Source organism: Palaemon carinicauda, chromosome 16, assembly GCF_036898095.1.
Source record: "Palaemon carinicauda isolate YSFRI2023 chromosome 16, ASM3689809v2, whole genome shotgun sequence".
Classification (NCBI taxonomy): Eukaryota; Metazoa; Arthropoda; class Malacostraca; order Decapoda; family Palaemonidae; genus Palaemon; species Palaemon carinicauda.
Genome location: NC_090740.1, coordinates 128,800,219 through 128,817,718, shown reverse-complemented (window position 1 = coordinate 128,817,718; position 17,500 = coordinate 128,800,219). Strand labels below are relative to the sequence as shown.

General features: G+C 36.8%; 1 protein-coding gene across 2 annotated transcripts in view; it reads left to right on the top strand.

The window, feature by feature from the left end:
* LOC137655871 (SRRM2 protein homolog rsr-2-like) overlaps nucleotides 1-17,500 on the top strand; it is a 325,653-nt gene that overhangs the window by 207,367 nt on the left and 100,786 nt on the right. The window lies entirely within an intron of this gene.

Here is a 17,500-nt window from a genome sequence, read left to right as displayed (position 1 = left end):
GTAAAAAAGACACATTGCCAAGAGCTGCATTTTTATCGGTATTTATTTTTCTCGCTGAGGTTCGCTCGTGTCTACCACTATTTCAGCTCCACCTGTCATATTTTCCTGACACATATCCACGAATCAATGACTGTATACTCACTCGGTCGTCAGACTCAATGTATTACGCTCAGCATACCCTTGGGATCAATTACAACTCGCGTTAATAATTTATGCACCTGGCCGTGAGAAGTCTAGCCACAGGTGCAGCGCAGTGTTTCTGCGCAGTTTTTCTGCGCAGGTTACTGAAGACGTCGAAGGGCTTTAAATATCAAAAGTGTGACTGAATGTTTGTTTGGTGGAGGTCTACGAGAATGTTGGTCGTATCTGGAAGGAATGCGTCAAGTGTATTCACTTTGGATTCAGGATTCTTGCCGAATGAGTAATTCAGATAATTAAACAATTTTATGTTTTCGTTGATTTAATCATGTCTATAATTATATATGTGCACGCAGATACTCACACACACACACACATATATATATATATATATATATATATATATATATATATATATATATATATATATATATATATATATATATATATATATATATATATATATTTATAATTTATATGTATGTATGTATGTATATATAATGCATGGAAAAATCTTTCTAGTTTGTAATATATGTTATTTCATATTTTCAAGCGTCACACGCTGTATATATTAACAAACACACACGTATGTAGGTAACGTACACGTTCAAACATGAATTTATCATGGTCATTGTTTGATGAAGTGGGATATATTACATTATCAAAAGCAGCAGATATATCTTAGGATGTCTAAAGTGGATTAAGCCAACTCTTTAGCCATGGTAAGCAGCTCTTCTAGGAGAAGTACACTCCAAAATCAAAACATTGTTCTCTAGTCTTTGGCAGTGCCATAGCCTCTGTACCATGGTCTTCCTCTCTCTTGGGTTAGTTATCTTGCTTGAGGGTACACTCGGGCACACTATTCCATCCTATTTCTCTTCCTCTTGTTTTGTTCAAGTTTTTATAGTTTATATAGGAAATATTTCTTCTAGTGTTGTTATTGTTTTTAAAAAATTTTATTTTTCCCGGTTTCCTTTCCTTACTGGGGTAGTTTCCCTGTTGGGGCCCCTGGGCTTATAGCATCCTGCTTTTCTAACTAGGGTTTTAGCTTATCAAGTAATAATAACAACTACAACAAAAATAATAATAATGATATAATAATGACAACAATAATAATAATAATATAATTGAAGTTTTGGGGGGCTCGAATCCCGGTGGGAGTTGGTGCTATTATCATAATCAATCCTTATTGTCCCGTGTTTTTAGTGAATATCAAGATAGCAGAGGGGGAAAATGAATTGATGAATGCAAAAGCAACTCTTTTGTGTCCATTATACATTGTTTAAAAAAAAACCCTAATTTTAATCCGAAATTCCCCGTAAATAAATATACTGTTCTTAGCTGTATTTCAGTAAAATACAGACGACCGTAATTTGTACCCTACTTTGTTAATATCTTTTAGTGGTTGGTGACCGTAATAACACTCATTTACATCAATACATCTGTTTTTTAGAACTAAATGTCTGGTAACATTTATTCTAGGGTTTTTACTTTTTTTTTTTTCTTTTCTTTTTTACGGCAAATTTTTAAGTGTACATTATCGAGACCAAAAAAATAAAAATATTCCCTTTGATGTCAGAAATGTCTGACATAAAATTGATCGTCTAAAATTATTTTTTTATATTTTTGTCTTATACCTTGGATTTTCTTTACCGTTTGTAATTTTTCCTTTGGATTTCGCCATCCGTCTGTCGCAAAAGGGTTTTAGTTTGTTTTTCCTTTTCTTGCAATTCCTTTGTGTTATTTTGATAGAGTTCCTGTTCCGTGGCAATCTCTCCAATGGACTTTCTTACAATGGATGCAAGGAACTTCATGAATGCCTCTATTTATATGCTCATTGATCTCCTAAACCATTGCGTCCGTGGGTGTGTTTATATTTAGATGTAATTGCAACAACGAAAGTTTCTCATATAAGAACAGTTTCTAATTCTAATTGCAACAACGAAAGTTTCTCATATAAGAACAGTTTCTAATTCTAATTGCAACAACGAAAGTTTCTCATATAAGAACAGTTTCTAATTGTAATTTCAACAACGAAAGTTTCTCATATAATAACAGTTTCTAATTCTAATTTCAACAACGAAAGTTTCTCATATAAGAACAGTTTCTAATTCTAATTTCAACAACGAAAGTTTCTCATATAAGAACAGTTTCTAATTCTAATTTCAACAACGAAAGTTTCTCATATAAGAACAGTTTCTAATTCTAATTTCAACAACGAAAGTTTCTCATATAAGAACAGTTTCTAATTCTAATTTCAACAACGAAAGTTTCTCATATAAGAACAGTTTCTAATTCTAATTTCAACAAAGAAAGTTTCTCATATAATAACAATTGCTAACTGCCTGAATAGGGGATGGCCTAAATGGTTATTCAGATAAATTGTACCATTAGATACATCACCATTAAAATGTCCCTTTTTCATCTTTAAATCGTACTTTTTTCTAATTAGATGGAATATTGTGAAACCGACGTATGTTGAAGAAATTATGTACCATAATTGCATAATAAATCTTAATATGAAAAGACTTATTTTGTAAAGAAAGATTATAAAACTAATATTATTAATTTTGTTATTATTTGGTAAGCTACAACCCTAGTTGTAAAAGCAGGATGCTATAAGCCTAGAGGCTCCAGCAGGGAAAATAGCCCAGTGAGGAAAGGAAACAAGGAAAAATACAATTTTTCAAGAGTGACAACATTGAAATAAATATCTCCTATATAAACTATAAAATAAATTAACAAAACAAGGGAAAAAGAAACAAGACAGAAGAGCGTGCCCGAGTGTACCTTCAAGCAAGAGAACACTAACCCAAGACAGTGTAAGACCATGGTACAGAGACTATGGTACTACCCAAGACTAGAGAATATTGGTTTGATTTTGGAGTGTCCTTCTCCTACAAGAGCTGTTTACGATAACTAGAGAGTTTTTCCTACCCGTACCAAAAGAAAAGTGTCCATTGAAAAACAAAAACTAGTCGAGAAGTGCACAAGCCTAATGAAATACTTATAAATTATATTATTTTTAGCAATTAGCTTTTAATGAGATGTACTTTTCGTTGTGTTTTATGTTACTTCATCGCCGACGTTTCTCTTGTATCCAAGGAAGATATTGTATCACTATTTAAAAGTTTAAAGGCTGCTCATGAATATCGGAGGCAAGGGACAGTGACATTACCCTATCGAGCAGGCCAATGCCTCAGAGATGATCAGCGCCCAAACCCCCCTCTCTACCCAAGGAGGGCCAGGCAATGGCTGCTGATGACTCAGCAGATAGACCTATAGGCTCCCCCAAAACCACTACGGTAAGGTTGCAGCGACCAAAGGAACTAATGAGTTTGAGCGGGACTTGAACCCCAGTCTGGCGATCAGCAGTCAGTGACGTTACCACATCGGCCACGACAACTGTGCTTCTGAAGAAGCTTAGTAAACACGAGAGTACTTCGTCAAATTTCTTTGTTACATTTTCTTTTTCCTCACGGTCGGTTTTCATCTTAGGCAACGCACGTTTCAGCGATTTGTCATCAGTGTATGTAAACAAGTACGATCTTTTAAGCCTTTGTATGCCTATGTTTTCTTTTCAATAGATGTCTGTTCACATTTTCCTCAATATTATTATTATTATTATTATTATTATTATTATTATTATTATTATTAGCCAAGCTACAACCGTGGTACAAAACGCAGAATGCTACAAGCCCAAGGGCCCCAACAGGGAAAATATCCCGGTTAGGAAAGGGAATAAGGGAATATTAAATAAAATATATTTACGTAATGAATTAAAAATATTGAATATTTCAAGATCAGTAACAACGTTAAAACAGATCAGTCGCGTCACATACAAAACCATAAAACGAGACTCGTATGAACCTGTTCAACAGAAAAGAATTTACAAAAAGTTTGAAATATTAAATTGTACCGATTCAATCGCTAGATTATGAAGATGATTCCACTAATGTGAAATATGAAGTCTATGTATATCAATTTTTTGCCACCCAGGATTTAATCCTTTTTCAGCCGCCAGCAAAAAAAAAAAAAAAAAAAAAAAAAAAAAAATCTTTGTTTCATAAAGTCATTACTTAGCAACTCGTCTGGTATACGTCTGTATTTGGAATCGTTTCCTCTGCCTTGGTTTAATTAAGGCATATGATAGAGTAAAACTTGCCTCGAAGCACGCAAGGGAACTATGATTTTTCAGATGAGAACTATTTACGGTCTGTGCCTTTACAATACAAGCTAATAAATGGTGTTCTTTTGTGTCAATGTTTGGGGAAGATGTTGATTGGAATGTGTTTAGGTGTTCTCTTTAATTACCTCCGCCAATGAAGTTGGAAGGAGGTTATGTTTTACCCCTTCTTTGTGTTTGTGTGTGAAAAGCTTCTTGGTCTCATTTCATCGTAGAGTAATGAAACTTGCTGGGATCATCTGTTAATTAAAAAGCTAGAAATTATTACATTTTGGAAGGTCAAGGTCACGGTCAAGCAAAATGCCCAATTCACGTAATCAGCCGTAAGATTGGACATCGTTGTCACAGAGACTTCAAACTCTGTTCATATTTCAGTGTTTATGAAAATTCAAGCCAATCATTGCGCGTTAAGGTCAAAGTCAAGGTCGAGAAATAAGCTTTCGCGGTGGAGGTCTGCGCTCTAATGAGTGTACCTCTATTTTGAAATGTTGTCGCTACAATTTTACAATTTTTCTTTCACGTACCCCTTGTAAAATATATTTTTACATCAAGAAGTTTTCAGGTTTTTCCTAGTTATATTTATATTGACCTGATTGTCTTTTTTGCCTTCATCCATCCAATACCCATCTTATTCTGATTAGTCTCTTGACTACCCTCCGTCTTGGATTATAGTCTTATCAAGAAAATTATTCTTTTAATCTTATGTTTTGGAGAAAATACTAATATTGATTTCACGTTTTAAATAGGAATAGTTTTAAGTATCGACCATGGACGCTCCTTTATCCTCAAGGATGATCCTTTAATTAGTTCTTGTCTCAGGTGGGATCCCAAATCAAGGAAGTTTTTTTTTCCTGGATGATGATATACATGAAAAGGGATATTTTTGTCTCCATCATTTTATATTCGACGTCATCCTGTAATACTTAATTCCACTTTGATGCATTTGGAGAGCTTTGTCAAATTTCTCCTCGCTACTTCTTCCCAACTTCTGTACCCCATTTCCCCTTGCTTCTTCTACCTCTCTTTTATACCACATTTCCCCTCGCTTCTTCTACCCCTCCTTTTTTACCTCTTTGCCCCTCGCTTATTGTACCCTTCTGTTTTTTACCTCTTCCTCTCGCTTATCCTACCCCTCTGTTTTTTACCTCTTCCTCTCGCTTATTCTACCCCTCTGTTTTACCACATTTCCCCTCACTTCTTCTACCCCTGTTTTTTTACCCCTTTTCCCCGCGTCTTTTATCCCCTTTTTTTACCCCATTTCCCCTCGTTTCTACCCCTATTTCTTACCCCATCTCTCCTCGCTTCTTGTACCCCATTTCCCCTCGCTTCATCTACCCCTCTTTTTTTTTTACCCATTTCCCCTCGCTTCTACTACCCCCCTTTTTTACCCCATTTATCCTCGCTTCTTCTACCCCTCTCTTTTTTTTTTACCCAGTCCCCCTCGCTTCTACTACCCCTCTTTTTTACCCCATTTCCCCTCGATTTTTCTACCTCTCTTCTGCGCACCATTTTGTTTTATGCATTTCTGCGACTCATCATTCTCATTCATGCTGTCATGTTTATTCTCCTTATGCTTGTTAATAGTTTTTTTTTTTATTTTTTCTCGCAGAAAAACTGACAAGAAAAAGCTTGAGTGTAGAATTGCATGCAGTTTCTTTTTACATTCTTACTTGTAAAAACTTCATCAGAAAAAAAAACCTTTCCAGTTAAATCTAATCCGGAAGTATCTTAAGCCTAAGGCTCTCCTCTGTTAAAATGTATTCTGAACTGTATTTCCTTTACGGTATTAACCCCCCCCCCCTCCAGATAGTTCGCCGGAATTTCCATTTCTTTTCCTGCGAGTTTCGTGCATGATGACCTCAAAAAGTTTCGTCTTTCTTTTCTCCTTTTGTCCTCCATGTACATTCTATTTCACCCTTTTGTGTAATTTTTCAACAGATTTTTTTATATGCATAAAAAAACTTCAAAACTTTTACCTTTCGTAAAGTATTCTTAAGAATCCAATTTTGATCAGAGGAAATAATAAGCAGCGTGTTCATTTCTTTTTAATACTATAAATGTGTGCGAAATAATTTATAAATGATTACAGTTGTAATAACAACTAACCTCATGGGTTTGTATTAGAGTAGAAATTTATAAAAATGAAATTTTCATGAGCGATATATTCAGCTTCTGGAAAGTGGAAACTTTGATATCAAGATCGACTGCTCAAGTTTTATGTCACAGTAAAAAGGACACTTAAAAAAAAAACAGGTAACAAATGCATAATATTAATCGGAAATTCTCCGTAAAAATATACTATTCTCAACCGTATTTCAGTAAAATACAGGCGACTGTAATTTTACCATACTTTGTTATTATCTTTACGGGTTGGTGACAGTAATATCACTCCTTTACTTCAATTTATCCGTTTTTAAAACGGTAAATGCTTGGTAAACTTTATTAAAGTTTTGACTTTTTTTTAGGCAAATATTTAACTATGAATACAAACAAAAATGAATATAAATTTCCATGAAGGTCGTCGATGGGTCAAAAGAAGATAATTACTTGTTGTGAGCTTGATTAAACCTTATTTTTAATGTTACTTTTCTTAAAATATGTTGTTTTTCCTTGTTTCCTTTCCTCACTGGGCTATTTTCCCTGTTGGAGCCCCGGGGCTTATAGCATCCTGCTTTTCCGGCTAGGGTTGTAGCTTAGCAATTGATAATAATAATAATATTAATAATAATAATAATGAGGTAAATATTTCATTGATCACCTGTCTATTTGGAAAAGGTATAATGACAGCTGAGAAGAGACCAAAGCAACATATTTAGACAGCAATTAACAAGACAGAACTCAATTAGGTTCTAATGACAACATATGCATTTCACCGATTCTTCATCCGGAAATGTAACATTTTCTCTACAAAGGACTTGAAAATACCGCAGTGATATTTACAAGACAGTTAGAAACTGGAAGCATTTCGTCACAACTTTAATAGATATTAAAAATTTTAAAGATCACTCATGAATGGCAGAGGCAAGGCACAGGATGATGTTCTGGAGAATGACCATAATATTAAATTAGAATTATCAAAATTATTAGCTATTATTATTATTATTATTATTATTATTATTATTATTATTATTATTATTATTATTATTATCATTGTTATTATTATTATTATTATTATTATTATTATTATTATTGTTGTTGTTGTTGATAGAATTATTAGAATTATTATTATTTTTGAGATCAGCCTCTATTAGATAATGGTCGAATTCTAATGGAAAGTCGAAGCATTTGATTATTATGTCTTTACCATCAAACTATTTTACCCAACACATATTTGAGTTTCTTTCACCATCTTAGAAGGTGCCGGAAGGTATCACCCGAACTACGTAACGTTCAATACTTTTATGGTCACCCATCCGTTTCTGTCCTTACCCAACTTCACTTAACTCATATGCTCGACCGTCCAGAGGTAAACCTAAGGTTTTAGAGGTATTCTCCAACAAAATGGGAAATTAATTACTTTAAAGGTTTAAAGGCCGCTTATGAATGGCATGGGCTAGGGTCAGTGACGTTGCCTTATCAAGCAGGACAATGCCCTAGAGACTGACCATATTATGATCAGCGCCCAAGCCCCCTCTCTACCGAAGCTAGGACCGAGATAAAGCATATTAGAGTAGCGGTATCAATAATGCCTCCCAAAGTTAAGTAAAGAACCTTCTTCCCTTTTATTTCTTAAAATGGCATCAAGATTCTTAAGATATTATAGCTGATAAAAAAGACCGGAATAGCACTTCAGATTGCATGAAATTCCCAACGGATGATCATCAAAGTAAACCGAAAAATTGGAATTGTTATGGACAGCGAGGGCAGCAACGAAGAGGCACAATTGAGTAGCTCGATTCGTGGAACGAGAGGAATTGAGGGGGTCATCGAGTGAATAATGTCCGATAGGGAGAATTGGAGAGTAAAGTATTTTATGGGTGTGAAGCAAAATGATATTGAGGCAAAATAAGTAAGTAAAGTTTTTATTTTTTCCCGACTACACTCAATAAATTTTTATACTGAGTCGCAAATGCACCGACTCGCAGGGGAACCCATTTAGCCCGGAAAAGTTTTCTACTAGCTGATTGGTTAGAATTATTCTGTTCAACCAATCAGCTATGAGGAAACTTTTTCGACCTAAAAGGGTACCCCCTGCGAGTCGGTGCAAATGGTTAGAATTGTTTTGTCCAACCAATCAGCTATGAGGAAACTTTTCCGAGCTAAAAGGGCGCCCCTGCGAGACGGTACAAATGGTTAGAATTATTTTGTTCAACCAATCAGCTATTAGGAAACTTTTTCGAGTAAAAAGGACACTCCCTGCGGGTCAGTTTGAATTGTTAGAATTATTTTGTCCAAACAAATCAGCTATTAGGAAACTTTTTCGAGCAAAAAGGGCACCCCCTGCGAGTCAGTGCAAATGCGCCTCAGTAAAAAAATTGAGTATAGTGGAAACACGAAACAAGGCCAAATTGAATGGATAAAAGGAAATGGGCTTTTTGTAGATCATGATAGCTAAGGGACGTGGGAGTTGATATATGATAGTGGTTAATAGCGTGAAGTATGTCTGGTAGGATGACGAGATTTCTAGAATAAATCCGATGACATTTCAGGATGGGGGTTAAGGGGGGCTAATCCAAGGGCATTTCAGGATGGGGGTTAAGGGGTTATTTACTGAGGAGGGGCTTTGTCGTTACTGTATCACTGAGTGTGTGTGTGTGTGTGTGTGTGTGTGTGTGTGTGTGAAGATGGAACTATATTTTTGAAGAAATAAATGTTAAAAAAAGAGACCAATTTTGGATAAAGAATTGTATAGCTTCTGCGAAGAAGAAAGAAACTTTTGAAAAATATCCCTTTTAACTTTAGTTTTTAATATTATTGTAAAATCTTCTCCAAATTACAATGAAAACCAGGATTGTAGCACATTTAGTCTTTCCCTCTCTTCAGAGGTGAAATATGTAGAGGAAGTAGGGTTGTGGTGGCCGATGTGGTAACGTCCCTGACAGGTGAACACCAGACTGGGGTTCGAGTCCCTCTCAGACTCATTAGTTTCTTTGGTCCCTGCAACATCACCATCCTTGTGAGCTAAGGATGGGTGGTTTGGGGGAGCTTATAGATCTATCTGCTGAGTCATCAGCAGCCATTGCCTGGCCTGTCTTGGCACTAGCTTGGGTGGAGAGGGGGCTTGGGCGCTGATCATATGTATACATGGTCAGTCTCTAGGGCAATGTCACTGTCCCTTGCCCCTGCCATTCATGAGCGGCCTTTATACCTTTAAAGTGAACGCCCTAGTTGGGAGAATAGCTTACAGACTCTGGAGTTACGTAGTTTCCCTTTAAATATCATCCTTTGCACCAGTACTGGTATGGTTTACCCGAAGCTAACACCGATAAAGGTTACGGTGTCATAAAAAAGGAACGCCCATTCCTAGGACCTTTGGAAGGTTGATTTAAAACGCCTTTTATATTAATATCAGAATTTGGTCATATCGCTTGAAATTTGAATTAAAAGAAGTTCCAGTTACATCTGGTATTTTTTCCAGATCCTAGTCCATTTATTCACAGATCCATGACTAAATGTATATCATAAGAAGAGCTGGAAGTTTTAAAAGCCTTGGAAAGATGGTTCTTGGGACGTAAGTGTAAGGACTCCTCACCTTGAGTTATGCTAATGATAAACTCGATCGTCATAACCGAAGCTCTTATGAGATACACTGCTGGCGTTCTTCCCACAGTTTCGTACCCTCCTCCCCCTCCCCCTAGGGATCTTTCCCCCCTTTTTCTTCCCTTTTACCCCCTCCCCCACCCTTGGTCCTTTCAGCACACTCTTTCCCTCCCTTCATCCCTCTTTTGACCAGGCTAAGTCTCCATCTTTCATTACCAACTGAATTTTAAGTCGGTGAACGTTGTGATTGGGGATCTGAGTAATCATCATGTTATTATTCTATCTATTTTCCCTTCCTCTTGTTTTGTTAAAGATTTTATAGTTTATATATGAAATATTTATTTTGATGTTACTGTTCTTAAAATATTTTATTTTTCCTTGTTTCCTTTCCTCACTGTGCTATTTTCCCTGGTGGGGCCCTTGGCCTTATAGCCTCCTGCTTTTCCTCAAGATCTACAGTTTCTAATAGCGTTTGCGACTTCCCCATCCTTGTCAGTTAGGGATGGGTTTTTTGGGGGGAGTATATAGGTCTACCTTCTGAGTCATCAGCAGCTATAGCCTGCCCCTCCCTGGTCCTAACGATAGAACAAAACCTTGGACATTGATCACATATAAACATTGACCTGTCCCTTGCCTCTGCCATTCATGAGCGTCATTTAAACTTTAAATATCTATAAAAGTTGTAAAGAAACGCTTCCAGTTTCTGTCTTAAATATCACCGCGGTATTTCAAAGACCTTGGCTAGAGAAAATGTCGCATTTCCGGATGAAGAATCCGTAAAATGCCTATGTTCTCGTTAGAACCTAATCGTGTTCTGTCTCGTCCTTAATTGCTGTCTTAACAGATGTTGTCGTGGTTTCATCTTAATTGCCGGCATATGCCGTAGCTATTTGTTCATTTTAACCTGAAAGGAAATGTCACGATTTCATAAATCCTCAATTACGACGTATTTTGGAAACTAAATCTAGGTAGTTATATTTCTTCTCGCATATTACTTTTATATCATACACACATACACACACAAACACACACACTCGCGCGCGCGTACGTGCGCTCATATTATTCAATGCTCTTTCTTTATAACCTTTCCGTACATCTATTACTCAAGATAGGATTTTTTATTTATTCCTCTTCGTTCTCGTGAACTATTGTGTTACGAAGTTCATGTCCTGGTAAATATTTTACGTATTAAGATTTGACGAGGGCCAACAGCGGGGAATTCTGCATAATCACCCAGGGAAGTTTTCTTAAATTAACTTTTAACATTTGCTCATCCTTCACCTTCTTTAGTACGGGACCATTATCATCCTTTGCCCGTATTATCCATTTCATTGTTTTGCCATGTGTAGTAAAATACAGTATTAAGGTCAGTTTGCTGTACCACCTCCCCGTATCAAATTTATTGTGTAATGCTGTGTCATATATTTTTATGTTTATCCTTATTTATGTACATATATTTCTATATCTATACCTATATATGTTTATGTATATATATGAAAGTGTACTTATGTGTATGTACAGTACACACACACACACACACATATATATATATATATATATATATATATATAATGTGTATATATATGCATATATATATATATATATATATATATATATATATATATATATATATATATATATATATATATATATATCAATAACCATAACCAACCGTTACTAGTCCACAGCAGAACAACTCCTTTTATATATATATATATATATATATATATATATATATATATATATATATATATATATATATATATATATATATATGAGAGAGAGAGAGAGAGAGAGAGAGAGAGAGAGAGAGAGAGAGAGAGAGAGAGAGAGAGAGAGAGAGAGAGAGAGAGAGAGAGAGAGAGAGGTATAGGTATAGGGATATAATAGCAACCCAACCGTTGACCTTATCGAAGATACGAGAAGGCTGTCAGGGGCGACTGGCTAAGTGGTGCACCTCTCGGATCTAGTTTGTTTGGACCAAATATCACTGCTGGCTTACCATTCACGCTTTCGTCGAGTTCTAAGCCAGGGCTATCGTCTACAAGTTCTGTCAAGGCTAAAAAAAGACTAATGGAGAGATATATGATTTTAGATATTAAAAATGAGCAACACATTTAATAAACAGGACAGTTCATTAAACTGATAGTAATGCAAGGTCAGTTTTTTCGACAAACATTTGCAAATGGATTTATCTGTTGATTTATAAGTTATCTGATAAAGTAGCTTGAAATATAAAGGTAAAATAACTTACTAATTTTGGTGATTTGTTTTTAAATGTCCGTGATATATTCCTGGAATCCAATATGTGTGCATCCAGGAACGAGATCAGGGTTCACCTCTCAGAATTTCCTCAGAGTGGCGCAGAGCGAAATGGCCTCTTAAATGTGCAGCATTTAGTGTCATCATTCACCACTCAAAACCACGACGTTATCCTTGGCAAGTGGGCTCTTTCCCTCCCACTCGCTGATTGCAGTTTCAACGTGGAGCTCTTCAGAAGGGCTTGGATGGAGGTCGCTCTTCTTCTATATCTGCATGAGGCGGAAGTTAGATACAAGAGATGGGAAGTTAGACACTTCATAAGAGCAAGATCAAGATATTGAGTGCAAAATGGTAACGAGAAAGATTGAATAACTTTGTTTGGGTTTCGTTTGCTGCTTTGTTTTTCTTAAATTCAGAGTTGCTTTTTTTAACTTTTGATTCGAATTATTTATGGTCTTTGCTGTACTATTGGTATTTTCATTATCTTATTTAGGGATTATTAAAATCGTAGGAAAGTTAGCCAATTCAATGTACGTGTAGAATTTATATTTTTTTCATATATATATATATATATATATATATATATATATATATATATATATATATATATATATATACTGTATATATATATATATATATATATATATATATATATATATATATATATATATATATGTATATATATATATATATATATATATATATATATATGTGTGTGTGTATGTATTGTAAATTTAGTGTATACAACAACAATAACAAACGCAGCATTTTCTTGTCCGCTGAAGGACAAAGGCCTCAGTTATGGTATTTCATGTCTGGGATTTAGCCAGTTTTCATTTCCATGCTGGCCAGTTCGGATTGATGATGGTGGGAGATTTTCGTCGTATCGCCCACACCAAATCAACCTATTATAGGTAGCTCTGGCTAGTACAACTCTGCTAATAACAGCGAAATGGTAACACTTTCACCGCATTAGTGCATCTCTACTCAGAAAAAACATATACTTTATATGTCTATGTATACATTAATTGAATTATTATTATTGTTATTATTATTATTAATGCTAAGCTACAACCCTAGTTGGAAAAGCAGAATGCTATAAGCCGAGGGGCTCCAACAGGGAAAATATAATTCTGATTAAGGTGTAAAGGTTTAAAAGCCGCTCGTGAAGGGCAGGGGCAAGGGACAGTGACATTGCCCTATCGAGCAGGACAGTGCCCTAGAGACTGGCCATCTATATATGATGATCATCACCCAAGCCCCTCTCCACCCAAGCTATGCCCAAGGACGGCCAGGCAATGGCTGCTGATGACTCAGTAGATAGACCTATGGGCTCCCCCAAACCACCCATCCTTAGCTCACAAGGATGGTGAGGTTGCAGAGACCAAAGAAACTAACCCGTTGGGGCAGGACTTGAACCCCAGTCTGGTATTCACCAGTCAGGGACGTTACCATATCGGCCACCACAACCCTGTACAGTTTTCGGGGTACTATCCAAGTATCCTTTTTAATATCCAAAGAAAGTTATGTTTATTCTGGGAAGATATCCACGTGACCTCTGTCAACCAGAGACTGCACACTCCTCACCATACAGAATAAGTCAAATCACCATAAACATATTAATGATATTTGATGAAATATTAACCATAGCTCAGCAAAAAAACACAAATCCAAAGAAAGGAGTAAGATGATATAGTTTAATCAGTCAACAGTTATTCCGAGAAAGCCTTTTAAAATTGCAATATAATGACACTTATACCAAATAACCAAGTATACCATATGAAAATTAACTACTTACAGAGTAGACTTCCGAAACATTGCAGCGAAGCTTGTAAACACTGAACTGTCGTGATAGATAAGATGTCATTCCAAACTTTCACTGTTAGATATATCTTTTTTTGGGAGGTTGTGGTGGCCTGGTGGTAGCCCCCTTGCCTTGTGATTGCCTGACTGGGGTTCGAGTCCCGCTCAAACTCGTTAGTTCCTTTGGTTGCTAAAACCATCCTTGTTATCTAAGGAAGGGAGGGTTTAGGGGAACCAATAGGTCTATCTGATGAGTCATCAGCAGCCATTGTCTGGCCCTCCTTGGTCTTTGCTTGGGCGCTGATCATATTTGTATATGGTCAGAATCTAGGGCACTGTCCTGCTTCATAGATCAATATTACTCTTCCTTGCCTCTGCCATTCATGAGAGGTCTTTAAACCTTTAAACTGATCGTTTCTATTTATTGGCAACTGTACTGACTGCCCTGTGGAAAGTTATTTAAAAATTGTGAAAATGGATCTTTAATGGAGATACAATGGGGAGGGGGAATCATTCTCCATTTTCTCTCCATTGAAATGTGCTAGCCAGGCTTCTCTCTCTCTCTCTCTCTCTCTCTCTCTCTCTCTCTCTCTCTCTCTCCTCTCTCTCTCTCTCTCTCTCTCTCTCTCTCTCTCTGCGGTTTTCCGCTTCTTTCCGTTTCTTTCGTGAGGTTAAGAATGTCTTTCCTGATGGTTTAAATAGGCGAAATCATGTCGTACCAAGAGACGGGAAAAATATATTTTCTTCTTTTATATAAAAGCTTTGTCTTGTCCAGAATGTTTTGGACTCCATTTCCTAATTAGTGTGACCTTAATTGGCTTGTTATGGTTCCGATCGACTTCCTCTTGGAATTGAAAACGGAACACGTTGCCGGTTTTCCAGCATCTTGTAAATAAATGAACATAAGAGTTGTACAGTACAAAGTATTCATGGTGTTAATCCTACTGTAGATGGTTCTCTCTCTCTCTCTCTCTCTCTCTCTCTCTCTCTCTCTCTCTCTCTCTCTCTCTCTCTCTCTCTCTCTCTCTTGAGATGAATATTTGATGTTTGAAATTGAGGAAACAGTAGAAGGGTGTTCCTTAATAGGTTATTCCAATATTCATTTGAATTAATGAGAATTAAATGCGTAGGAGTCATTCAGCTGATGAAAATCTCGTCTGGTTTTGGAAAGAGAGAAGATAAAAGGAAAGGAAAAGTAACAGATGTTTTGATAAAGGAAAGCCGATGTGGTAACGTCCCTGACTGGTGAACATCTGACTGGGGTTCGAGTCCCGCTCAAACTCGTCAGTTCCTTTAGTCCCTGCAACCTCACCATCCTTTTGAGCTAAGGGTTGGGGGGTGGGGGGTTGGTTTGGGGAGCTTCCTGGTCTATCTGCTGAGTCATCAGCAGCCATTGCCTGGCCTTCTTGGTTCTAGCTTGGACGGAGAGGGGGCCTTGTGGGCTGATCATAAGTATAATGGTCAGTCTAGGGCATTGCCCTGCTTGACAGGGCAATGTCACTGTCCCTTGCCTCTGCCATTCATGAGCGGCCCTTTAAGCTTATAAACCAGTGTGAAACAAATCATAAGACTCTCTCTCTCTCTCTCTCTCTTTCTCTCTCTCTCTCTCTCTCTCTCCTCTCTCTCTCTCTCTCTCTCTCTCTCTGCTGACAAATTTATGTTGGGACAATTGATTGCCTCGAACCTCATCAATCTCTTTTTCCGTTAATTGGTCAACTCTTTTATTTCCAAAAACACTGACGTGTATTTTAGAAATTTCTCACGTTTCGCTTGTATGATGATTCAAAAGGTTATTCAAAATGAGTGTTTCCAATAAATCTTTTTCGTTAATTATTGTACGAATGATATGAAAAGAGAGGTCCTCGAGAAGCGCTTGTTTTTTAAATATTCTTTCCTCTAGAATGAACAAAGTTATGAGAGAATAATCGTTAATGAAGGACGGAAATAAAAAAATAAATTCATAATTCTATTATTGTGAAGATACAAGAAAAGTTATAGAATATAAAACTGTGAACGTGTTCGATATACCACTAGTCTTTAAATCACAAAGGGTAGCTAACATTAGGCATGACCAGGACTTGGATGGGTAACCACTTGAAAAGGCCATAAGGGTCTTGGGGCGAACAACCCAATTCCTAAAAGACACTTTCCTACGCCAGCCTCTTAAAAGATTTAAAGGCCACCCATGAATGGCAGAGGCCAGGGACAGGGACATTCCCCTATCAAGCAGGACAATGACCAGGAGACTGACTATATATACATATGATTAGCGCCCAAACCCCCTCCCCCCCCCCCTCTATCCAAGCTAGGACCAAGGAGGGCCAGGCAATAGCTGCTGATGTCTCAGCAGATATACCTATAGGGTCTCCCGAACCTCCCCATTCTTAGCTCAGAAGGATGGTAAGGTTGCAGCGACTAATGAAACTATCGAGTTTTAGCGGGACTCGAACCCCAGTCTGGCGTTTACCAGTCAGGGGGGTTACCACATCGGCCACGGAAAAGGCGTTACAAGACGACAAGAGCAGAAATAATATAAATAAGTAGATAGATTGTGATATGGCTGCGCATGGTGATATGGTTCAGTTCTCAGCTGATGTTGTTTATATGAAGTTATTAACCTTGTGTCTTCAATAAAAATAGATTCTGTATGAAAGGAAAACTATATCAAGTATTTGGTTATCTAAAAATAAAGTCAAACGTTCAGCTGGGCTCCACAAGGCACTAGAAGAGATGGAAGACCCCAGACCTACATGGCTGAGGTCTATGAAGCGCGAAGTAGGAGATGATGAATGGAGAAGTATTGAATTGAAAGCTCAAGATAGAGACGACTGGCGAAATCTAACAGAGGCCTTTTGTGTCAATAGGCGTGGGAGGAGATGATGATGATGATGAAAAATAAAGTGCTTTGTTAAAATAAAAAAAATGAATTTACCCATCTACAAAGGATGAAATCTGTAAGTTTTCTGTTTGGCGTATCACCAAGGCAAGGAACAAGATGGCGGTAGATAAACTGCAGGATGATATGCTATGATATGGGATGTATTGTATCGCAGATCTTTCCACCTCGTGGGAGCTCATTGATTGCCTTGAGATTTAGTGACTGTTTCTCTGCCACCACACAGCAACAATTCTTTCTAAGGTCTGTTTTTTGGATAAGACTCGACGGTTGTGCTCTTGGTTCCGTTCTTATGGATGTTTTAATCTCTTTTCGAATTATTGCTCTTATTGATGAATGTGTTTACTTGTTTCTTTTGTTTAAGGGCAAGATAACTAATTAAACCACATGCAAAGTTTAGAATTGACTGTAAAGTACATCAACTTGGTCTTTTATTAGCTAATTTATGAATATTTTATTTTAGATATTCCATGTTTAATGTGTGTATTATTCTTCACGCAAATAGATAAGGAACA